The sequence below is a fragment of the Drosophila subpulchrella genome, unplaced genomic scaffold, assembly GCF_014743375.2.
Source record: "Drosophila subpulchrella strain 33 F10 #4 breed RU33 unplaced genomic scaffold, RU_Dsub_v1.1 Primary Assembly Seq155, whole genome shotgun sequence".
NCBI classification, from domain to species: Eukaryota; Metazoa; Arthropoda; class Insecta; order Diptera; family Drosophilidae; genus Drosophila; species Drosophila subpulchrella.
In genome coordinates, this window is record NW_023665494.1 from 72,501 (window position 1) to 100,000 (window position 27,500).

Below are 27,500 nucleotides of genomic sequence, written 5' to 3' on the forward strand. Positions count from 1 at the left end.
TTTGTTGTTTTCACAATATATACTTGTTCCGCCACTAATAATAACAAGTTTTTTAATTATTGATGTTAAAAACACAATATTTTTTTTCGTAATACGTAATAATTTTCTTTATATTTGCATATTTCATTCTAAAATATCTTTTTTGTTCGACATACGTCATTATTGTATCCACACATGTACAATTTTTGTTTAACCAATATAAAATATTGAATTAAATCATTTGTATTTTGATGATAAATTTAAAATTTATCTGTATATATTCATATAAGACTCTTTGGTAATATATAATATAAAACCGAGCGCATATATGATATGTACGTTAGAAAAATAATATATATATATATTATTTTCTTTTAATATAGGGACACCTCTTTTAATTTATCCCCGCAGGGAATTATCACATAACTCAGTATGTGATAATGGCAGACCAATATACATATATATCAAGATTATCAATACAAAATATATATCATTATTAGCCTGCCTCAATTGTAATTATTTATTTGGATTAACGATAAAGTTCGGAAACAATTTGTTATTCTATGTATAATAGAAACCTTGGCCTTTGTTTCAACATTATTATCTTTGGGCTTAAAATATTAACCGTGGAGCCAAGTCTCATATTCATAAATGAATAAAGAAACAAATTTGACGGATTAATATCTTCTCTACCGACAGACAGTATTTTGTCACGTCAATAGTAGATGGCCGGCCCATTGACCATCCTATAGTAGTTTTTGGACCCAATATCTTTAATTCGGGTATTTTCAATTGTCTTTGCCAATCAACCGTTTGGTACTCTCTCATATAATAAGAGAATACACATATAATTCCATTATATGGATATATCTTCATTATTTTATTTGCTACATCACCCTATAATAGTTTTTGAACCCGTCAACTTCAATTCGGGTATTTTCAATTGTCTTTGCCAACCATTTATATGGTATTCTCTATTATAATAAGAGAATACTAGTGTATATCCATTATATGGATATATCATCTTCATATTATTTGCTACACCACCCTATAGTAGTTTTTGAACCCATCATCTGCAATTCGGGTATTTTCAATTGTCTTTGCCAACCAACTATACGGTATTCTCTCTTATAATAAGAGAATACAAGTATATTTTCATTATATGGATATAATGCCATTTATTTTTCAATATCCATATAATTCATTTAGTTTTGTATGTACAAAACAAGTTTTCTTTATAGTATTGACAAAATCATATGTTTACGCATAACATAAGTTTTGACCAATACGAGGAGGGGCCCGCCAACGACCACCTCCCTATAGTAGTTTTTTACCCCACGCACTATTGCGTGCCTGTTTACAGTACTAGTGCCAGCTATCACTAGGTTTATATATCGTGTTTCAGTGATATATGGGTAAATTCTACCATTTATTCTTATGTATATGGCATTTCTATGCCATATTTATACAATCCATTCATATCTTAATGTATATTTATTATATTATACATTATTATGCCTTATAGGTATTATACCTATAAGCCATATCCATACGATTCATTCACTAGTGCCGCCCCTCACTAGGTTTATAATTGTTATATCATTGATATACAATTTATTTCTATATATATGGCATTTATATGCCATATCCATACAATGCATTCACATTTCAATGTATATTTACTTGTTATACATTATTATGCCTTATAGGTATTATACCTATAAGCCATATCCATACGATTCACTTATATAAATATATGTATATTTTTCTATACATAATTTTTTTTTACTTTTGTATGGTTTTCTATGCATATCCATAGTTTATATGGATATGCTTGGCGTTCTATATAGTATTGACAAATTCATATGCATAACATAAGTTTTGACCAATACGAGGAGGGGCCCGCCAACGACCACCTCCCTATAGTAGTTTTTTACCCCACGCACTATTGCGTGCCTGTTTACAGTACTAGTGCCAGCTATCACTAGGTTTATATATCGTGTTTCAGTGATATATGGGTAAATTCTACCATTTATTCTTATGTATATGGCATTTCTATGCCATATTTATACAATCCATTCATATCTTAATGTATATTTATTATATTATACATTATTATGCCTTATAGGTATTATACCTATAAGCCATATCCATACGATTCATTCACTAGTGCCGCCCCTCACTAGGTTTATAATTGTTATATCATTGATATACAATTTATTTCTATATATATGGCATTTATATGCCATATCCATACAATGCATTCACATTTCAATGTATATTTACTTGTTATACATTATTATGCCTTATAGGTATTATACCTATAAGCCATATCCATACGATTCACTTATATAAATATATGTATATTTTTCTATACATAATTTTTTTTTACTTTTGTATGGTTTTCTATGCATATCCATAGTTTATATGGATATGCTTGGCGTTCTATATAGTATTGACAAATTCATATGCATAACATAAGTTTTGACCAATACGAGGAGGGGCCCGCCAACGACCACCTCCCTATAGTAGTTTTTTACCCCACGCACTATTGCGTGCCTGTTTACAGTACTAGTGCCAGCTATCACTAGGTTTATATATCGTGTTTCAGTGATATATGGGTAAATTCTACCATTTATTCTTATGTATATGGCATTTCTATGCCATATTTATACAATCCATTCATATCTTAATGTATATTTATTATATTATACATTATTATGCCTTATAGGTATTATACCTATAAGCCATATCCATACGATTCATTCACTAGTGCCGCCCCTCACTAGGTTTATAATTGTTATATCATTGATATACAATTTATTTCTATATATATGGCATTTATATGCCATATCCATACAATGCATTCACATTTCAATGTATATTTACTTGTTATACATTATTATGCCTTATAGGTATTATACCTATAAGCCATATCCATACGATTCACTTATATAAATATATGTATATTTTTCTATACATAATTTTTTTTTACTTTTGTATGGATTTCTATGCATATCCATAGTTTATATGGATATGCTTGGCGTTCTATATAGTATTGACAAATTCATATGCATAACATAAGTTTTGACCAATACGAGGAGGGGCCCGCCAACGACCACCTCCCTATAGTAGTTTTTTACCCCACGCACTATTGCGTGCCTGTTTACAGTACTAGTGCCAGCTATCACTAGGTTTATATATCGTGTTTCAGTGATATATGGGTAAATTCTACCATTTATTCTTATGTATATGGCATTTCTATGCCATATTTATACAATCCATTCATATCTTAATGTATATTTATTATATTATACATTATTATGCCTTATAGGTATTATACCTATAAGCCATATCCATACGATTCATTCACTAGTGCCGCCCCTCACTAGGTTTATAATTGTTATATCATTGATATACAATTTATTTCTATATATATGGCATTTATATGCCATATCCATACAATGCATTCACATTTCAATGTATATTTACTTGTTATACATTATTATGCCTTATAGGTATTATACCTATAAGCCATATCCATACGATTCACTTATATAAATATATGTATATTTTTCTATACATAATTTTTTTTTACTTTTGTATGGATTTCTATGCATATCCATAGTTTATATGGATATGCTTGGCGTTCTATATAGTATTGACAAATTCATATGCATAACATAAGTTTTGACCAATACGAGGAGGGGCCCGCCAACGACCACCTCCCTATAGTAGTTTTTTACCCCACGCACTATTGCGTGCATGTTTACAGTACTAGTGCCAGCTATCATTAGGTTTATATATCGTGTTTCAGTGATATATGGGTAAATTCTACCATTTATTCTTATGTATGTATATGGCATTTCTATGCCATATTTATATAATTCATTCATATCTTAATTTATATTTATTATATTATACATTATTATGCCTTATAGGTATTATACCTATAAGCCATATCCATACGATTCATATACTAGTGCAGCCCCTCACTAGGTTTATATATCTCATTTTAATTATATATTGGTAAATTCTATTATTTATTCTTGTGTATATGGCACTTATATGCCGCCATATCTATAAAAATGCATTTATATTTCAATGTATATTTTCTATATTATACATTATTATGCCTTAAAAAGTTATTATACCTACCATAAGGCGATATCCATACGATTCATTTATATAAAAGATATATGTATAATTTTCTATACATAATTTTTTTTTATGAATATATGGGTTTCCTAAGCATATCCATATAATACATTTAGTTTTATATGGATTAGATTGGTCTTCTTTATTGTATTGCCAAACTCATATTGATAAAATAAGTTTTGAACAATAAGAGGATCAGCCGCCAACCAACCAACCACTGCTACCATTGGAGGAACATATACTTACTTTTTATATGTCCTCTTACTTGAATGGTCCTCTCTTTACTTGAAAATTTCATTACCATAGGAATCTATTTATACATGGAATATGATTTCCACTACTTTTTCGCGTCACTAATAATTAATATGACGATACAGACTTGCTACCATAACATAAGTCTTGAACAATAATAGGAGCAGCCGCCAACCAACCACCAACCAACCAACCACTGCTACCATTGATAGTAATTTTATATGTCCTCTTTAGTTGAATTTCAATACCATAGGAATATTTATACATGGAATATGTTTTGCCACTACTTTTTCGCGTCACTAATAATATGACGATACAGTCTTGCTACCATAACATAAGTTTTGAACAATAAGAGGAGCAGACACACCAACCAACCAACCGCGCTGCTACCATTATATATACTTATATTTATATAAGTCCTCTTTACTTGAATGGCCTCTTTACTTGAATTTCAATACCATAGGAATATTTATTTATACATGGAATATGTTTTGCCACTACTTTTTCGCGTCACTAATAATATGACGATATAGACTTGCTACCATAACATAAGTTTTGAACAATAAGAGGAGCAGACACCAACCAACCAACCGCTGCTACCATTGAATGAACCATATATACAAACTTTTATATATGTCCTCTTTACTTGAATTTTAATACCATAGGAATATTTATACATGGAATATGTTTGCCACTTTATCATCGCGTCACTAATAAGATGACGATACATTTTGTTTGTTCAATATTTACTTATATATTGATGTTTCCAATTTAGGTCTTTTATATTTCTTCTTCCCTACCTTACACACCACAAACAAAGTGGCGTGCGATGCTGCAAGCAAGCATAATGATTATGCCCGCTTGCAACATCTTTATTATCGAATCATCAAGCAAAGGATAAGCTTCAGTGGATCGCAGTATGGCAGCTGCTCAACCACTTACAACACCTTGCCTGTTACAAAAGTCGTTTACAATTGATTCTAGGCTTTGTCATTGTATTAAATAATGCTTTTATATGTAACTAGCGCGGCATCAGGTGATCAAAGATCCTCCCAATTTACTATGTTACAAATTACATTGGCATCACATCCATTGTCGTTTATAAAGTAAATTATAAACTTTAAATGGTTTAGAAGCCATACAATGCAAATTGCCCCTTATTTATCATTGCAGTCCAGCACGGATACGACCTTAGAGGCGTTCAGGCATAATCCAACGGACGTAGCGTCATACCACTGTTCGCTCGAACAAGTATTGTGCCATTGGTCCGTACCTGCGGTTCCTCTCGTACTACGCAGGAATGCTGTCGCAACAACGTTTTGTCATTAGTAGGGTAAAACTAACCTGTCTCACGACGGTCTAAACCCAGCTCACGTTCCCTTGCATGGGTGAACAATCCAACGCTTGGTGAATTTTGCTTCACAATGATAGGAAGAGCCGACATCGAAGGATCAAAAAGCGACGTCGCTATGAACGCTTGGCCGCCACAAGCCAGTTATCCCTATGGTAACTTTTCTGACACCTCTTGTTAAAAACTCTTTAAACCAAAAGGATCGATAGGCCGAGCTTTTGCTGTCCCTGTGTGTACTGAACACCGAGATCAAGTCAGCATTTGCCCTTTTGCTCTATGTGTGGTTTCTGTCCGCACTGAGCTGGCCTTGGGACACCTCCGTTATTATTTGAGAGATGTACCGCCCCAGTCAAACTCCCTACCTGGCAATGTCCTTGAATTGGATCATACCTGAGTAATTGGAGTTATACCAAATTTTCAAATCAAAAATACATAAATGCACCGTTTTATTAAAGAATTTGTTTGCGATTATATAACAAACTCGTGATACTTTGATCAAGAAGCTTGCATCAAAACCCAATACCATAAGATATAATAAATATATCCGTATAATGGCTAGGAAATGATACACGTTCCATTTAATCAAGTAAGTAAGGAAACAATAAGAGTAGTGGTATTTCATTGGCGATACCAAACCGAAGTCTAATATCTCCCACTTATTCTACACCTCTTATGTCTCCTTACACTGCCAGATTAGAGTCAAGCTCAAAAGGGTCTTCTTTCCCCGCTAATTATTCCAAGCCCGTTCCCTTGGCTGTGGTTTCGCTAGATAGTAGATAGGGACAGGTGTGTCTCGGATCCCTCCGAACTTGTTTTACGTGGCGTGTTCCACAATGAAGGGATTACAACCACGGCATTCTAATATACCCACAAGTGAGTATATAATGCACGGGTCTAGGTTAAGCGCCAGACCAACGCCCCGGACTAGAAGCTATAGCTATGTACATAGCATCCACCCCAGTAGCAATTCGAGTACTTACTTGTCGGGCAAGCACTCCCCCTTGCGTAGGGGCGAGATCTATCTAAAATCTCTACTGTTCTGTGGGTCACAGCACCCGAGTTGTATAACGCAACATCCACGTCGAGCCCGAGGACTCTACCCGCGATATAGGTGTCAACCACAGCCACCACGATACTCCCACAAGGGGGCCAACCTCAATGAGCAGCCTTGGAGCTGCTCAACCCGTGGTACCGAAATTACAGGCTCGGTGAGCCTCACCCCTTCAGCTCCGACAAGCTCGGATGGGGCAACCATTGCCATATTAGTCGCCTCCTACGACAAGCTATGGCAGGCTGTGGCAGTATTCTTCGCCGCTACCACACGGCAAAAGAGGTGTGGGACTAACGTCCCGGCGCCTGTGGTTCCTCCCTCGTCGCATCCATCCTTCGCCTCGAGAAGGCAGCATCGGCAAAAACTCCTAGGAGACGCATCCGTTCTGGGGTCTCGACTACTCCCGCGACGATCCATCTTCCCTGGTCTCGAACGACTCCAAGGGCATCCAGGTCCCGCAAATCGTTGTACAGGCGGCATTCACACAGTATGTGGCGCCAGTCCTCTCTTGCCACGCCACATGAGCATGCGGTCGTGGTGCTGAGGGTCCTGCCTTGCAGAAATGCGTTCATCGACCCGTGTCCTGTCAGCAAGAATCCGGCTTTGAGGGTAAAGACAAAGTCTTTCCTCTTGTAGACGAACGCTGCCTCTGGGAAAAACTCGCGAGTCACGGAGCCGTGTTCCGCGCGATCCCATCTGAGTTGCCACTCATTTAGCAGACGTTCGTCTAGCAGCGCCATCTTAGCTTTCCAGTCCAACACGGACAGGTCCTGTCCGTGGAGCCAGTCGCTCTCATCCAGGGGGACATCCTTCCTCAGCTTGAACTTCACGGCGATCCTGTGAGCATCCAGATCCATTGGAGGAGCACCAGCAAGCACCTGCAGTGCCACCGTGGACACTGTGCGGCATACCGGTAGGCATCCTAAAAGGATGGACCTCTGGCACGAGGTGAGGAGTTTAAGGGACTTGCCCCTACTCGCCGCCTTGTACCAGACCGAGGCACCAAAGAGTGCACAGGGGACCATGAGTCCGCTGTAAATCGTCCTCTTAGCACGGGAGCTGAGCCCCCAATCGACTCGAAGCACCCGCGCTAGTCCTCCGGCAACTCCAGCCAGCCGATCTCTGAGAGCAGAGATATGCGGGAGAAAACTCAACCGCTCGCCGACTAAGATGCCAAGGTACCGGCATTTGGTGACGTAAGGCAGGCTTGCTCCAGCAAACCGTACCGTCGGTCTCCTCGTGCGTGAAAGCTGTCCTTTCAGCAACATTATTGCCGTCTTGCTGGTTGACACACTCACTCCAACCTCAGCTCCCCAGGCTCCCACGATGTCCATCAACTGCTCGCCCTTCCGCTCCAGATCGGCACGGGAATTCCCGTCGACGAAAAGCAGAAGATCATCTGCAAACGCGCTCAGAGCACAATGTGGCTCCAAGCGCTGAAGCAGCACATCCATCAGTAAATTCCAAATAAATGGACCACTGACGGACCCTTGCGGGCAGCCCCGTGTAACCGCAACTGTGGCTGCTTCATACCTGCTGATGATGCTTGCGCTACGGCCGGAAAAATAGCTTTTCCACAAGTCGATTTCTCGACAGCCTACGTCGACAAGCCGATCCAGCACCGCACTCCACTCCACGTTGTCGAAGGCTCCCTTGAAATCGACAAAGATTCCAAGGACCCTCCTCTCGCGACTGTTGGCGACGGTGTTTTTGGCGTGCATCCACGCATCCTCCACGCAGCGTCCAGGCCTGAATCCGAATTGCCATCTGCAGCCATCCGGTAGCACATCCTTCAGCCGATTCACCATGATTCCCTCAAGCGCCTTTCCGAACACTGGCAAAAGGCATATGCCGCGATAAGAGGCAGGATCGCTCCTGTCCTTATCTGGCCCCTTTACCAGCGGTATCACTCTCGGGTGCTTCCACTCGGCCGGAAAGTATCCTTCCGAGATGCACCGAGAGTACAGCTTCGTCAGGTGCTGAGGGATGGCACGCCATACCTCCTTGACAATACCGCCCGTGATGCCATCCATACCCGGCGATCGCCGGCTTCTCAGCCTCGCGACGCTGGTTGCCACCTCGAAGGCTTCGAGGATCGGTGGGGCACCAGGGGGTATGTCTTCTCGTGTCGTCGACTCCGCAACAGGGAAAAAGTTGCGGAGAAGCACACTTGCGCAGTCGTGCCAAGTTACGGAAAGCGCGCCGTTCGACCGGAGACATCCGAGATCGGCTGTCTTCTTCCGGCCTCGGCATATTCGGTATACGTGCCCCCATGGATCATCCTTGTGCCGTCCCACGAAGTCCCGCCAGTTTTGCTCCTTTGTCGTCAAGATAAGCTTCTTGTACTGGCCTGAGGCAAATCTCAGTCCAGCGGCAAGTTGCTCAGCATCGTCGGTGCCACTCCGGCGAGCTGCCTGCAGCCTACGCCTCAGTCTCCGGACCTCTTGGCGCTTGGTACTCAGCTCAGGATTCCACCATATTACGTTTCCCCTCGCTGCAGGTATCCTGCGCCCTATCACCCTGTCGCACACATCGTGTACGATGGAGCGAAGGGCAGACACATGGTCGTCCAACGGCGATTCCTCCAGTTCCTCGAGACTCTGTGCTGCACTCCTTAACTCTACACTGAATCTTCGCCAACTTGCATTGGAGAGCTTCCATTGCGGTACCGGAGCTAGGCTCTCAACGGTACTGCTCGGATCTGGAGTAACCTCAACAGTGATAATGTTGTGGTCACTCAGCTCCCAGAAGTCAACTCTCCAATCGTAGGTTGCCCATACTCGCGCCGCTTCGTTGGCGAAGGTCACGTCGATATCACTTCTAGAGCGGTGATTATCGAACGTGAACACCTGGCTGGCCGTATTCAGTACACTGGCACCGCTTGCGATTATCCACTCGTTCATGAGCTGTCCCCGTTCGCGGTTCAGGCGGTCTCCAGAGTTGTCTGGGGATTTGCTGAACCACATAGGGGAGACTGCGTTAGCATCAAGTCCGAGGATTGTCGGTGTTCTGCTAGCTAATAGCAGAACCGTATCCAGGTAGTCAGTGTAGGGCTCCAGAGCAGCTAGATGCTGGCAGTATACGGAGGCCAGAAAGATTGTGCCATATCTTCCTGTGACACTCACGCACACTCCGTAGTCCGTCGTCAAAGCCTCGATGGGCATGCAGATGGCAGATGGGTCGTCCACGATGATGGCAGCTTTCTTCCTCCTATCGGCGAATATCCTCATTCCTCCAGGCAGTCCAGTGAGTCGCTTGCCAGCGTCCACGTAGGGCTCCTGGACTAGTGCGAACAGGTGGCCAGCATCTCTCATCTGCTTGGCAAGCTCGATGACAGCGCAACGGCCTCGACCACAATTCGCTTGGATGAAGCTAAACATTATCAATGTCTAGCTTGCACCCTGGCTAGCAGCGCGCCGTATATCGGGCAGCCACCCGAAAGCATATAATGCCCCGAGGGCATACCCTTGTGACGGCAGTTGCGGCAGTCCACCGCATTTCTGCACTTCGCCGCGACGTGGTCGTTCTGTCCGCACTGGCGGCAGACCTGCTTCTCTCGGGCGTACCGACACTCATTGACCTTGTGGTCAAAGCCAAGGCATCGGTGGCACGCGTAGGTTCGCACCTGAGAGCGGCAGCGGTAGGAAAACCACTTAATGTATACTCTCCCGCCCTCGAGAACGGCCAGCGCCTGGTCGTCTACCTCCAGCGTCACATTGATTGTGGCACCGTCAGCAGCTGACCAGGGCTTGGTCGCCAGGACAACCGCCTTCTGGAACTCCTTGAGGCTCATCTCTTCGAAGTTCTTCTCCCTGAGCTCCATCATAAACTCGTCCGGTCCCACGGAGGTGTCCACATCCTGGACCGTAACACGCGGCTTCGCAGCGGTGTTCCTCGACACCTTCAGGCCCACCTCGGCGAACTTTGCGGAGGCGACGACCTTCGTCATCTCCGCCTGCGAAGGCGTGCGAATGATCGCGCCGCCCCGCTTCAGCTCACGCACCTCGTGTACTCGTACGCCCAGAGCGGGCGCTACCTCCTTGCGGATCTTCTCAGCGATTTGCCTGCCTGACAGGGCCGGGTCGTCGCACGCAACGACAGCCGACCATGTCTCCCGAATCTTCCGCGGTGCGGGTACGGGGGCAAGGGGGGCAACAGGGGCAGCAGGTGAGGCGACTAGGTGCGCGCCTCTAGCAGCGGTGGCTGCATATGAGGCGGCCGAGGCGACCGGTGTCTGCCTCTTCAAGCGATCCTCCAGCACTCCGATGCGGATCAGCAGGGCTCCGACGACCTCCTCGTAGCGGTTTGCCAACAACTGCGTCTTAATGCTCACGGTAGGGCTCGCTACGTGGGACATCCTCAGGATATCCGCACGGATGTCGCCCATCTCGGCAGCAACGGCTCCGTTTCCCCTCCATTCCCTGTCCGAGAAGGATTTCTCTATGCTGGCTGGCACGACGAAGGTCCCTCCATCAGCAGCGGCTGCGACTGTGGCAGCGTCGGCGGGGGCAGCGGCGGGGGCAGCGGCGGGGGCAGCGGCGGGCGGCAGCGGCTGCGGCAGCGGCAGCGGCTGCGACTGCGGCAGCGTCAGCGGCGGGGGCAGCGGCGGGGGCAGCGGCAAAGGCGTCGGCAGGGGCAGCGGCGGTTGCATCCAGCGCCAACACTTTGCACCTCGAGGCCTCCCTCAGCGGCGCTTTGTTGCGCTTGCCTCTGGCGCGCCCTCTGCCCGAGCTGCTTCCACGGCTGCTCGCACTTTCGCTCCCGGACTCGTCGACCACCATTTTTGGTGGCGCCATCTGCCGGTTATCGGCCTTACTAAGTAAGCTCTTTGATATTCGAGACTTACCCCTTCCTATCAGCTGGTTCTCAAAAGCTCGGTCAGCTGATCAGCTGATCCAAGTTCAGCGGAGACACAAACCGCACAGCTGTGGGCGACAAAATGTGCCTAAATTAGGCAAACGCCTCTCTCGAGAGAGCGCCTCTCTCGCGACACACGTGTCTTAATGGAAAATTTCCAAAAAGAAAAACGCGAATATCGCCCGATTTCCGCAGAATTTCAAACGGAAAACACACGCACTGTGTTCGCAAGCACGAAACACGAATTTTCGCACTATTTTCAACAATGTACCTGTTGTTTTACTGCCTAAATGCACTTTACTCGCGGAGCGTACGGAAAAACACGTCTGTTCTCGCGAGCAACCAAACACCGACTGTGGTAGATAGGGACAGTAGGAATCTCGTTAATCCATTCATGCGCGTCACTAATTAGATGACGAGGCATTTGGCTACCTTAAGAGAGTCATAGTTACTCCCGCCGTTGACCCGCGCTTACTTGAATTTCTTCACTTTGACATTCAGAGCACTGGGCAGAAATCACATTGTGTCAACACCCGCTAGGGCCATCACAATGCTTTGTTTTAATTAGACAGTCGGATTCCCCAAGTCCGTGCCAGTTCTGAATTGATTGTTAATTGATAATCGTTATAATTAATAAGAACTAATTGGTTTAACCCAATTAGTATTCTTAAAAATTTTAGCAAGAAAGTTCCACAATTGGCTACGTAACTAAACTATCCGGGGAACAAGTGACCAACATAAATGCCAGACACTCTATTTACCCAGAACGAGCACATAAACCATGTTATTGTTTCCCAATCAAGCCCGACTATCTCAATCTTCAGAGCCAATCCTTATCCCGAAGTTACGGATCTAATTTGCCGACTTCCCTTACCTACATTATTCTATCGACTAGAGACTCTTCACCTTGGAGACCAGCTGCGGATATTGGTACGGCCTGTTGAGAAGTTTGCGTGTCCCCACCATAAATTTTCAAGGTCCGAGGAGAAAATATCGACACAACAGTATATGTCATGCTCTTCTAGCCCATCTACCATATCTCTCTGCGAAAGACTTCCATGGTAGTACGGCTATAAAACAGAAAAGAAAACTCTTCCGATATCTCTCGACGGCTTCTTTATGGTCGTTCCTGTTGCCAGGATGAGCACGAGGCCCATATTTAATAACAAACGGATACTCAACAGGTTACGGAATTGGAACCGTATTCCCTTTCGTTCAAAATTATTCAAGTATATTAATTAGCTTGATTTATATAATATAATTATATTTGTATGGCATTTGTGTTTTACTTGAAAATTTTCGGCTTTCGCCTTGAACTTAGGACCGACTAACTCGTGATCAACCACTGTTCACACGAAACCCTTCTCCACTTCAGTCCTCCAAGGTCTCATTCGATTATTTGCTACTACCACCAAGATCTGTACCAATGGCAGCTCCATGCAGGCTTACGCCAAACACTTCTACGCATACCATTGTACCTTCCTACTCACTAAAGTTTCAAAATTTATATCACAAGTAATATAAATCATCTACTTTAGCGGTAATGTATAGGTATACAACTTAAGCGCCATCCATTTTAAGGGCTAGTTGCTTCGGCAGGTGAGTTGTTACACACTCCTTAGCGGATTTCGACTTCCATGATCACCGTCCTGCTGTTTTAAGCAACCAACGCCTTTCATGGTATCTGCATGAGTTGTTAATTTGGGCACCGTAACATTACGTTTGGTTCATCCCACAGCGCCAGTTCTGCTTACCAAAAGTGGCCCACTGGGCACATTATATCATAACCTTGAACTTCATATCAAGAAAGTTAAGGTTCTTACCCATTTAAAGTTTGAGAATAGGTTAAGATCGTTTCGACCCTAAGGCCTCTAATCATTCGCTTTACCAGATAAGATTATTTTATATAACATTAAAATGCACCAGCTATCCTGAGGGAAACTTCGGAAGGAACCAGCTACTAGATGGTTCGATTGGTCTTTCGCCCCTATACTCAATTCTGACAATCGATTTGCACGTCAGAACTGTTTCGGTCTTCCATCAGGGTTTCCCCTGACTTCAACCTGATCAAGTATAGTTCACCATCTTTCGGGTCACAGCATATATGCTCAAGGTACGTTCCAGTTAGAGGCATAAATAATATAAATATCATTATACATAACTATATAGAACGCCCCGGGATTGTGTTAATTAGCTATAAATAGTTAAAAAACTAATCCCATTATTAGTCAAGTTAATTACGCTATTAGGTTTATATCCCAATAACTTGCACATATGTTAGACTCCTTGGTCCGTGTTTCAAGACGGGTCCCGAAGGTATCCTGAATCTTTCGCATTGTTAATCATACAAGTGCATATAATAAACACAAAAATCAATGATAATTATGCCATTATATAATTCCGAAAAATTAACGCACTGTATTCATATAAATCTATCAGCACTTTATCAAATTAATAACATTTATTCTGTGTTAAAATGCAAGCAAATTAATTTGAATAAACTATAAGTTATATTTTATGATAAATTTTGTATGCTAATAGATTACAATGTCCTTATATGGAAAAAATGCACACTATTATCATAATATTGTTTAAATATTACAATTTTAATGATGAATTTTCCATAACGGATATTCAGGTTCATCGGGCTTAACCTCTAAGCAGTTTCACGTACTGTTTAACTCTCTATTCAGAGTTCTTTTCAACTTTCCCTCACGGTACTTGTTTACTATCGGTCTCATGGTTATATTTAGTTTTAGATGGAGTTTACCACCCACTTAGTGCTGCACTATCAAGCAACACGACTCTTTGGAAACATCATCTAGTAATCATTAACGTTATACGGGCCTGGCACCCTCTATGGGTAAATGGCCTCATTTAAGAAGGACTTAAATCGTTAATTTCTCATACTAGAATATTGACGCTCCATACACTGCATCTCACATTTGCCATATAGACAAAGTGACTTAGTGCTGAACTGATTTCTTTTCGCTCGCCGCTACTAAGAAAATCCTGGTTAGTTTCTTTTCCTCCCCTAATTAATATGCTTAAATTCAGGGGGTAGTCCCATATGAGTTGAGGTTGTGTATAACTTTTTTTGCAATTAATTCTTTATATATAATGATAAAACATTTTATTAAATTCGTTATATATTTTATATATTTGTATGGCATTTGTTTGGTCTAACGAATCAACGAAGAATAATAATATTGTCAACGGCTTTCTATTTACTAATCTTTAATAAGAGACAATTCTAGATAAATTTTTTATGCTAGACATTTCTCAGTATTATTTGATTGAAAAAGAAAATATTTCTCTTCGTTTTTCACATTCAAATTATTTACTAATGTGAGATAATGTTTTTCATATATTTGTTAATATTATGAATAATATAATAATTAAATTATTATTATCCAATAATATACCATATGCTTATAAAATTTCATTATAAAATTTATATAAACAACTTAATTAGCATAGTCTTACAACCCTCAACCATATGTAGTCCAAGCAGCACTATAAAATTAATTAAAGTACATAACAGCATGGACTGCGATATGCGTTCAAAATGTCGATGTTCATGTGTCCTGCAGTTCACACGATGACGCACAGTTTGCTGCGTTCTTCATCGACCCATGAGCCGAGTGATCCACCGCTTAGAGTTTTATATATTGGTTTGGTAATTTTGTCATATATGTTTTTATTGAAAGAAATTAAAAATACACCATTTTACTGGCATATATCAATTCCTTCAATAAATTGATTTTTATACCTAAAACGAATGCTGCGAAATGTCTTAGTTTCATATAACCAATAATATATCAAGTATTTTTTAAATGGCATTTACGGTATTAATACTTTTTTTTAGCGATATATATTGAAATTTATATAAAACATTAACCTGTAATAATCAGGTACAACATTGTACATTTTAGGTTGTTGCATTATCCAATGTATGCGCATAACTGAGATGAACAATACATATCGCAACGCGTGTATATTATGGTCCATATACACACAGTGTTTTATTAATTAATTGCATTTAATATACAATATAATAATAATATTAAATAAATTTAATAATTTCGATTTGCTTGTTCGAATTTGTTATTTGTTTGCTTTTGCTTATTTATTTATCTCTTATTTAATGCAATAATATATTTATTATTACAATTATTATTTCGATTTGCTTGTTCGAAATTTTATATTTGATCTATAAAAGATCATATTTTTGGCAATTTATATTTTATTTGTATTACTATAATATATTATATTATTATAATAAAAACAAATTTTTTTATTAACGGTAAGGATATTAAACAATAATGATCCTTCCGCAGGTTCACCTACGGAAACCTTGTTACGACTTTTACTTCCTCTAAATAATCAAGTTCGGTCAACTTTTGCGAAACAACCGTAACACACAAGGCGTCACAGTGATCACGTCCGGAGACCTCACTAAATAATTCAATCGGTAGTAGCGACGGGCGGTGTGTACAAAGGGCAGGGACGTAATCAATGCGAGTTAATGACTCACACTTACTGGGAATTCCAAGTTCATGTGAACAGTTTCAGTTCACAATCCCAAGCATGAAAGTGGTTCAGCGGTTTACCCGGACCTCTCGGTCTAGGAAATACACGTTGATACTTTCATTGTAGCGCGCGTGCAGCCCAGGACATCTAAGGGCATCACAGACCTGTTATTGCTCAATCTCATTATTGCTAGACGCAATTTGTCCATTTAAGAAGCTAGTGTCCTTATAATGGGACAAACCAACAGGTACGGCTCCACTTATATAAACACATTCAAACACAATAAACATTTTACTGCCACCATGAATGAAGGCTATATAAGCTTCAACACCATAATCCTGAAGATATCTATTTAATATATTTGAGTCTCGTTCGTTATCGGAATTAACCAGACAAATCACTCCACGAACTAAGAACGGCCATGCACCACCACCCATAGATTCGAGAAAGAGCTATCAATCTGTCTTACACACTTATGTTCGGACCTGGTAAGTTTTCCCGTGTTGAGTCAAATTAAGCCGCAGGCTCCACTCCTGGTGGTGCCCTTCCGTCAATTCCTTTAAGTTTCAGCTTTGCAACCATACTTCCCCCGGAGCCCAAAAGCTTTGGTTTCCCGGGAAGCGACTGAGAGAGCCATAAAAGTAGCTACACCCAATTGCTAGCTGGCATCGTTTATGGTTAGAACTAGGGCGGTATCTGATCGCCTTCGAACCTCTAACTTTCGTTCTTGATTAATGAAAACATCTTTGGCAAATGCTTTCGCTTAAGTTAGTCTTACGACGGTCCAAGAATTTCACCTCTCGCGTCGTAATACTAATGCCCCCAAACTGCTTCTATTAATCATTACCTCTTGATCTGAAAACCAATGAAAGCAGAACAGAGGTCTTATTTCATTATCCCATGCACAGAATATTCAGGCATTTGAAGCCTGCTTTAAGCACTCTAATTTGTTCAAAGTAATTGTACCGGCCCACAATAACACTCGTTTAAGAGCACTAATGCAGGTTTTTAAATAGGAGGAACATATGAAAAAATACAAGTATCTAAGCACATGTAAGAACTCCACCGGTAATACGCTTACATACATAAAGGTATAGTACTAACCACAATTGTAAGTTGTACTACCCGTATGAAGCACAAGTTCAACTACGAACGTTTTAACCGCAACAACTTTAATATACGCTATTGGAGCTGGAATTACCGCGGCTGCTGGCACCAGACTTGCCCTCCAATTGGTCCTTGTTAAAGGATTTAAAGTGTACTCATTCCAATTACAGGGCCTCGGATATGAGTCCTGTATTGTTATTTTTCGTCACTACCTCCCCGAGCTGGGAGTGGGTAATTTACGCGCCTGCTGCCTTCCTTAGATGTGGTAGCCGTTTCTCAGGCTCCCTCTCCGGAATCGAACCCTGATTCCCCGTTACCCGTTGCAACCATGGTAGTCCTAGATACTACCATCAAAAGTTGATAGGGCAGACATTTGAAAGATCTGTCGTCGGTACAAGACCATACGATCTGCATGTTATCTAGAGTTCAACCAATATAACGATCTTGCGATCGCTTGGTTTTAGCCTAATAAAAGCACATGTCCCATAAGGTTCATGTTTTAATTGCATGTATTAGCTCTAGAATTACCACAGTTATCCAAGTAACTGTTAACGATCTAAGGAACCATAACTGATATAATGAGCCTTTTGCGGTTTCACTTTTAATTCGTGTGTACTTAGACATGCATGGCTTAATCTTTGAGACAAGCATATAACTACTGGCAGGATCAACCAGAATAATGTTTTTATTCATATTTCATTCATATTTTTGAATAGAAATTAGCAATATAAATTTTATAGATTGTTTTCTATCGAATACGGCCATTTTTATATAGCATTCGTATACGTTTGTTGTTTTCACAATATATACTTGTTCCGCCACTAATAATAACAAGTTTTTTAATTATTGATGTTAAAAACACAATATTTTTTTTCGTAATACGTAATAATTTTCTTTATATTTGCATATTTCATTCTAAAATATCTTTTTTGTTCGACATACGTCATTATTGTATCCACACATGTACAATTTTTGTTTAACCAATATAAAATATTGAATTAAATCATTTGTATTTTGATGATAAATTTAAAATTTATCTGTATATATTCATATAAGACTCTTTGGTAATATATAATATAAAACCGAGCGCATATATGATATGTACGTTAGAAAAAATAATATATATATATATTATTTTCTTTTAATATAGGGACACCTCTTTTAATTTATCCCCGCAGGGAATTATCACATAACTCAGTATGTGATAATGGCAGACCAATATACATATATATCAAGATTATCAATACAAAATATATATCATTATTAGCCTGCCTCAATTGTAATTATTTATTTGGATTAACGATAAAGTTCGGAAACAATTTGTTATTCTATGTATAATAGAAACCTTGGCCTTTGTTTCAACATTATTATCTTTGGGCTTAAAATATTAACCGTGGAGCCAAGTCTCATATTCATAAATGAATAAAGAAACAAATTTGACGGATTAATATCTTCTCTACCGACAGACAGTATTTTGTCACGTCAATAGTAGATGGCCGGCCCATTGACCATCCTATAGTAGTTTTTGGACCCAATATCTTTAATTCGGGTATTTTCAATTGTCTTTGCCAATCAACCGTTTGGTACTCTCTCATATAATAAGAGAATACACATATAATTCCATTATATGGATATATCTTCATTATTTTATTTGCTACATCACCCTATAATAGTTTTTGAACCCGTCAACTTCAATTCGGGTATTTTCAATTGTCTTTGCCAACCATTTATATGGTATTCTCTATTATAATAAGAGAATACTAGTGTATATCCATTATATGGATATATCATCTTCATATTATTTGCTACACCACCCTATAGTAGTTTTTGAACCCATCATCTGCAATTCGGGTATTTTCAATTGTCTTTGCCAACCAACTATACGGTATTCTCTCTTATAATAAGAGAATACAAGTATATTTTCATTATATGGATATAATGCCATTTATTTTTCAATATCCATATAATTCATTTAGTTTTGTATGTACAAAACAAGTTTTCTTTATAGTATTGACAAAATCATATGTTTACGCATAACATAAGTTTTGACCAATACGAGGAGGGGCCCGCCAACGACCACCTCCCTATAGTAGTTTTTTACCCCACGCACTACTGCGTGCCTGTTTACAGTACTAGTGCCAGCTATCACTAGGTTTATATATCATGTTTCAGTGATATATGGGTAAATTCTACCATTTATTCTTATGTATATGGCATTTCTATGCCATATTTATACAATCCATTCATATCTTAATGTATATTTATTATATTATACATTATTATGCCTTATAGGTATTATACCTATAAGCCATATCCATACGATTCATTCACTAGTGCCGCCCCTCACTAGGTTTATAATTGTTATATCATTGATATACAATTTATTTCTATATATATGGCATTTATATGCCATATCCATACAATGCATTCACATTTCAATGTATATTTACTTGTTATACATTATTATGCCTTATAGGTATTATACCTATAAGCCATATCCATACGATTCACTTATATAAATATATGTATATTTTTCTATACATAATTTTTTTTTACTTTTGTATGGATTTCTATGCATATCCATAGTTTATATGGATATGCTTGGCGTTCTATATAGTATTGACAAATTCATATGCATAACATAAGTTTTGACCAATACGAGGAGGGGCCCGCCAACGACCACCTCCCTATAGTAGTTTTTTACCCCACGCACTATTGCGTGCCTGTTTACAGTACTAGTGCCAGCTATCACTAGGTTTATATATCGTGTTTCAGTGATATATGGGTAAATTCTACCATTTATTCTTATGTATATGGCATTTCTATGCCATATTTATACAATCCATTCATATCTTAATGTATATTTATTATATTATACATTATTATGCCTTATAGGTATTATACCTATAAGCCATATCCATACGATTCATTCACTAGTGCCGCCCCTCACTAGGTTTATAATTGTTATATCATTGATATACAATTTATTTCTATATATATGGCATTTATATGCCATATCCATACAATGCATTCACATTTCAATGTATATTTACTTGTTATACATTATTATGCCTTATAGGTATTATACCTATAAGCCATATCCATACGATTCACTTATATAAATATATGTATATTTTTTCTATACATAATTTTTTTTTACTTTTGTATGGATTTCTATGCATATCCATAGTTTATATGGATATGCTTGGCGTTCTATATAGTATTGACAAATTCATATGCATAACATAAGTTTTGACCAATACGAGGAGGGGCCCGCCAACGACCACCTCCCTATAGTAGTTTTTTACCCCACGCACTATTGCGTGCCTGTTTACAGTACTAGTGCCAGCTATCACTAGGTTTATATATCGTGTTTCAGTGATATATGGGTAAATTCTACCATTTATTCTTATGTATATGGCATTTCTATGCCATATTTATACAATCCATTCATATCTTAATGTATATTTATTATATTATACATTATTATGCCTTATAGGTATTATACCTATAAGCCATATCCATACGATTCATTCACTAGTGCCGCCCCTCACTAGGTTTATAATTGTTATATCATTGATATACAATTTATTTCTATATATATGGCATTTATATGCCATATCCATACAATGCATTCACATTTCAATGTATATTTACTTGTTATACATTATTATGCCTTATAGGTATTATACCTATAAGCCATATCCATACGATTCACTTATATAAATATATGTATATTTTTCTATACATAATTTTTTTTTACTTTTGTATGGTTTTCTATGCATATCCATAGTTTATATGGATATGCTTGGCGTTCTATATAGTATTGACAAATTCATATGCATAACATAAGTTTTGACCAATACGAGGAGGGGCCCGCCAACGACCACCTCCCTATAGTAGTTTTTTACCCCACGCACTATTGCGTGCCTGTTTACAGTACTAGTGCCAGCTATCACTAGGTTTATATATCGTGTTTCAGTGATATATGGGTAAATTCTACCATTTATTCTTATGTATATGGCATTTCTATGCCATATTTATACAATCCATTCATATCTTAATGTATATTTATTATATTATACATTATTATGCCTTATAGGTATTATACCTATAAGCCATATCCATACGATTCATTCACTAGTGCCGCCCCTCACTAGGTTTATATATCTCATTTTAATTATATATTGGTAAATTCTATTATTTATTCTTGTGTATATGGCACTTATATGCCGCCATATCTATAAAAATGCATTTATATTTCAATGTATATTTTCTATATTATACATTATTATGCCTTAAAAAGTTATTATACCTACCATAAGGCGATATCCATACGATTCATTTATATAAAAGATATATGTATAATTTTCTATACATAATTTTTTTTATGAATATATGGGTTTCCTAAGCATATCCATATAATACATTTAGTTTTATATGGATTAGATTGGTCTTCTTTATTGTATTGCCAAACTCATATTGATAAAATAAGTTTTGAACAATAAGAGGATCAGCCGCCAACCAACCAACCACTGCTACCATTGGAGGAACATATACTTACTTTTTATATGTCCTCTTACTTGAATGTCCTCTCTTTACTTGAAAATTTCATTACCATAGGAATCTATTTATACATGGAATATGATTTCCACTACTTTTTCGCGTCACTAATAAATTAATATGACGATACAGAACTTGCTACCATAACATAAGTCTTGAACAATAATAGGAGCAGCCGCCAACCAACCACCAACCAACCAACCACTGCTACCATTGATAGTAATTTTATATGTCCTCTTTAGTTGAATTCAATACCATAGGAATATTTATACATGGAATATGTTTTGCCACTACTTTTTCGCGTCACTAATAATATGACGATACAGTCTTGCTACCATAACATAAGTTTTGAACAATAAGAGGAGGCAGACACACCAACCAACCAACCGCGCTGCTACCATTATATATACTTATATTTATATAAGTCCTCTTTACTTGAATGGCCTCTTTACTTGAATTTCAATACCATAGGAATATTTATTTATACATGGAATATGTTTTGCCACTACTTTTTCGCGTCACTAATAATATGACGATATAGACTTGCTACCATAACATAAGTTTTGAAACAATAAGAGGAGCAGACACCAACCAACCAACCGCTGCTACCATTGAATGAACCATATATACAACTTTTATATATGTCCTCTTTACTTGAATTTTAATACCATAGGAATATTTATACATGGAATATGTTTGCCACTTTATCATCGCGTCACTAATAAGATGACGATACATTTTGTTTGTTCAATATTTACTTATATATTGATGTTTCCAATTTAGGTCTTTTATATTTCTTCTTCCCTACCTTACACACCACAAACAAAGTGGCGTGCGATGCTGCAAGCAAGCATAATGATTATGCCCGCTTGCAACATCTTTATTATCGAATCATCAAGCAAAGGATAAGCTTCAGTGGATCGCAGTATGGCAGCTGCTCAACCACTTACAACACCTTGCCTGTTACAAAAGTCGTTTACAATTGATTCTAGGCTTTGTCATTGTATTAAATAATGCTTTTATATGTAACTAGCGCGGCATCAGGTGATCAAAGATCCTCCCAATTTACTATGTTACAAATTACATTGGCATCACATCCATTGTCGTTTATAAAGTAAATTATAAACTTTAAATGGTTTAGAAGCCATACAATGCAAATTGCCCCTTATTTATCATTGCAGTCCAGCACGGATACGACCTTAGAGGCGTTCAGGCATAATCCAACGGACGTAGCGTCATACCACTGTTCGCTCGAACAAGTATTGTGCCATTGGTCCGTACCTGCGGTTCCTCTCGTACTACGCAGGAATGCTGTCGCAACAACGTTTTGTCATTAGTAGGGTAAAACTAACCTGTCTCACGACGGTCTAAACCCAGCTCACGTTCCCTTGCATGGGTGAACAATCCAACGCTTGGTGAATTTTGCTTCACAATGATAGGAAGAGCCGACATCGAAGGATCAAAAAGCGACGTCGCTATGAACGCTTGGCCGCCACAAGCCAGTTATCCCTATGGTAACTTTTCTGACACCTCTTGTTAAAAACTCTTTAAACCAAAAGGATCGATAGGCCGAGCTTTTGCTGTCCCTGTGTGTACTGAACACCGAGATCAAGTCAGCATTTGCCCTTTTGCTCTATGTGTGGTTTCTGTCCGCACTGAGCTGGCCTTGGGACACCTCCGTTATTATTTGAGAGATGTACCGCCCCAGTCAAACTCCCTACCTGGCAATGTCCTTGAATTGGATCATACCTGAGTAATTGGAGTTATACCAAATTTTCAAATCAAAAATACATAAATGCACCGTTTTATTAAAGAATTTGTTTGCGATTATATAACAAACTCGTGATACTTTGATCAAGAAGCTTGCATCAAAACCCAATACCATAAGATATAATAAATATATCCGTATAATGGCTAGGAAATGATACACGTTCCATTTAATCAAGTAAGTAAGGAAACAATAAGAGTAGTGGTATTTCATTGGCGATACCAAACCGAAGTCTAATATCTCCCACTTATTCTACACCTCTTATGTCTCCTTACACTGCCAGATTAGAGTCAAGCTCAAAAGGGTCTTCTTTCCCCGCTAATTATTCCAAGCCCGTTCCCTTGGCTGTGGTTTCGCTAGATAGTAGATAGGGACAGTAGGAATCTCGTTAATCCATTCATGCGCGTCACTAATTAGATGACGAGGCATTTGGCTACCTTAAGAGAGTCATAGTTACTCCCGCCGTTGACCCGCGCTTACTTGAATTTCTTCACTTTGACATTCAGAGCACTGGGCAGAAATCACATTGTGTCAACACCCGCTAGGGCCATCACAATGCTTTGTTTTAATTAGACAGTCGGATTCCCCAAGTCCGTGCCAGTTCTGAATTGATTGTTAATTGATAATCGTTATAATTAATAAGAACTAATTGGTTTAACCCAATTAGTATTCTTAAAAATTTTAGCAAGAAAGTTCCACAATTGGCTACGTAACTAAACTATCCGGGGAACAAGTGACCAACATAAATGCCAGACACTCTATTTACCCAGAACGAGCACATAAACCATGTTATTGTTTCCCAATCAAGCCCGACTATCTCAATCTTCAGAGCCAATCCTTATCCCGAAGTTACGGATCTAATTTGCCGACTTCCCTTACCTACATTATTCTATCGACTAGAGACTCTTCACCTTGGAGACCAGCTGCGGATATTGGTACGGCCTGTTGAGAAGTTTGCGTGTCCCCACCATAAATTTTCAAGGTCCGAGGAGAAAATATCGACACAACAGTATATGTCATGCTCTTCTAGCCCATCTACCATATCTCTCTGCGAAAGACTTCCATGGTAGTACGGCTATAAAACAGAAAAGAAAACTCTTCCGATATCTCTCGACGGCTTCTTTATGGTCGTTCCTGTTGCCAGGATGAGCACGAGGCCCATATTTAATAACAAACGGATACTCAACAGGTTACGGAATTGGAACCGTATTCCCTTTCGTTCAAAATTATTCAAGTATATTAATTAGCTTGATTTATATAATATAATTATATTTGTATGGCATTTGTGTTTTACTTGAAAATTTTCGGCTTTCGCCTTGAACTTAGGACCGACTAACTCGTGATCAACCACTGTTCACACGAAACCCTTCTCCACTTCAGTCCTCCAAGGTCTCATTCGATTATTTGCTACTACCACCAAGATCTGTACCAATGGCAGCTCCATGCAGGCTTACGCCAAACACTTCTACGCATACCATTGTACCTTCCTACTCACTAAAGTTTCAAAATTTATATCACAAGTAATATAAATCATCTACTTTAGCGGTAATGTATAGGTATACAACTTAAGCGCCATCCATTTTAAGGGCTAGTTGCTTCGGCAGGTGAGTTGTTACACACTCCTTAGCGGATTTCGACTTCCATGATCACCGTCCTGCTGTTTTAAGCAACCAACGCCTTTCATGGTATCTGCATGAGTTGTTAATTTGGGCACCGTAACATTACGTTTGGTTCATCCCACAGCGCCAGTTCTGCTTACCAAAAGTGGCCCACTGGGCACATTATATCATAACCTTGAACTTCATATCAAGAAAGTTAAGGTTCTTACCCATTTAAAGTTTGAGAATAGGTTAAGATCGTTTCGACCCTAAGGCCTCTAATCATTCGCTTTACCAGATAAGATTATTTTATATAACATTAAAATGCACCAGCTATCCTGAGGGAAACTTCGGAAGGAACCAGCTACTAGATGGTTCGATTGGTCTTTCGCCCCTATACTCAATTCTGACAATCGATTTGCACGTCAGAACTGTTTCGGTCTTCCATCAGGGTTTCCCCTGACTTCAACCTGATCAAGTATAGTTCACCATCTTTCGGGTCACAGCATATATGCTCAAGGTACGTTCCAGTTAGAGGCATAAATAATATAAATATCATTATACATAACTATATAGAACGCCCCGGGATTGTGTTAATTAGCTATAAATAGTTAAAAAACTAATCCCATTATTAGTCAAGTTAATTACGCTATTAGGTTTATATCCCAATAACTTGCACATATGTTAGACTCCTTGGTCCGTGTTTCAAGACGGGTCCCGAAGGTATCCTGAATCTTTCGCATTGTTAATCATACAAGTGCATATAATAAACACAAAAATCAATGATAATTATGCCATTATATAATTCCGAAAAATTAACGCACTGTATTCATATAAATCTATCAGCACTTTATCAAATTAATAACATTTATTCTGTGTTAAAATGCAAGCAAATTAATTTGAATAAACTATAAGTTATATTTTATGATAAATTTTGTATGCTAATAGATTACAATGTCCTTATATGGAAAAAATGCACACTATTATCATAATATTGTTTAAATATTACAATTTTAATGATGAATTTTCCATAACGGATATTCAGGTTCATCGGGCTTAACCTCTAAGCAGTTTCACGTACTGTTTAACTCTCTATTCAGAGTTCTTTTCAACTTTCCCTCACGGTACTTGTTTACTATCGGTCTCATGGTTATATTTAGTTTTAGATGGAGTTTACCACCCACTTAGTGCTGCACTATCAAGCAACACGACTCTTTGGAAACATCATCTAGTAATCATTAACGTTATACGGGCCTGGCACCCTCTATGGGTAAATGGCCTCATTTAAGAAGGACTTAAATCGTTAATTTCTCATACTAGAATATTGACGCTCCATACACTGCATCTCACATTTGCCATATAGACAAAGTGACTTAGTGCTGAACTGATTTCTTTTCGCTCGCCGCTACTAAGAAAATCCTGGTTAGTTTCTTTTCCTCCCCTAATTAATATGCTTAAATTCAGGGGGTAGTCCCATATGAGTTGAGGTTGTGTATAACTTTTTTTGCAATTAATTCTTTATATATAATGATAAAACATTTTATTAAATTCGTTATATATTTTATATATTTGTATGGCATTTGTTTGGTCTAACGAATCAACGAAGAATAATAATATTGTCAACGGCTTTCTATTTACTAATCTTTAATAAGAGACAATTCTAGATAAATTTTTTATGCTAGACATTTCTCAGTATTATTTGATTGAAAAAGAAAATATTTCTCTTCGTTTTTCACATTCAAATTATTTACTAATGTGAGATAATGTTTTTCATATATTTGTTAATATTATGAATAATATAATAATTAAATTATTATTATCCAATAATATACCATATGCTTATAAAATTTCATTATAAAATTTATATAAACAACTTAATTAGCATAGTCTTACAACCCTCAACCATATGTAGTCCAAGCAGCACTATAAAATTAATTAAAGTACATAACAGCATGGACTGCGATATGCGTTCAAAATGTCGATGTTCATGTGTCCTGCAGTTCACACGATGACGCACAGTTTGCTGCGTTCTTCATCGACCCATGAGCCGAGTGATCCACCGCTTAGAGTTTTATATATTGGTTTGGTAATTTTGTCATATATGTTTTTATTGAAAGAAATTAAAAATACACCATTTTACTGGCATATATCAATTCCTTCAATAAATTGATTTTTATACCTAAAACGAATGCTGCGAAATGTCTTAGTTTCATATAACCAATAATATATCAAGTATTTTTTTAAATGGCATTTACGGTATTAATACTTTTTTTTAGCGATATA

The 27,500-nt window shown here is 38.7% G+C and overlaps 4 non-coding genes and 1 pseudogene across 4 annotated transcripts; all 5 read right to left on the minus strand.

Moving 5' to 3' along the window:
• Nucleotides 1-5,267: 5,267 nt before the first annotated feature.
• LOC119559005 lies at nt 5,268-14,732 on the minus strand (annotated as a pseudogene).
• A 401-nt stretch (nt 14,733-15,133) lies between these two features.
• LOC119559009 lies at nt 15,134-15,312 on the minus strand. The gene has a single exon (XR_005220591.1). It is a non-coding gene; the product is annotated as a 5.8S ribosomal RNA (ribosomal RNA).
• Nucleotides 15,313-15,971: 659 nt separating this feature from the next.
• LOC119558995 lies at nt 15,972-17,966 on the minus strand. The gene has a single exon (XR_005220579.1). It is a non-coding gene; the product is annotated as a small subunit ribosomal RNA (ribosomal RNA).
• A 4,771-nt stretch (nt 17,967-22,737) lies between these two features.
• LOC119559001 lies at nt 22,738-26,708 on the minus strand. Its single transcript, XR_005220585.1, has one exon. It is a non-coding gene; the product is annotated as a large subunit ribosomal RNA (ribosomal RNA).
• A 401-nt stretch (nt 26,709-27,109) lies between these two features.
• Nucleotides 27,110-27,288, minus strand: LOC119558987. Its single transcript, XR_005220572.1, has one exon. It is a non-coding gene; the product is annotated as a 5.8S ribosomal RNA (ribosomal RNA).
• Between the last annotated feature and the right edge of the window lie 212 nt (nt 27,289-27,500).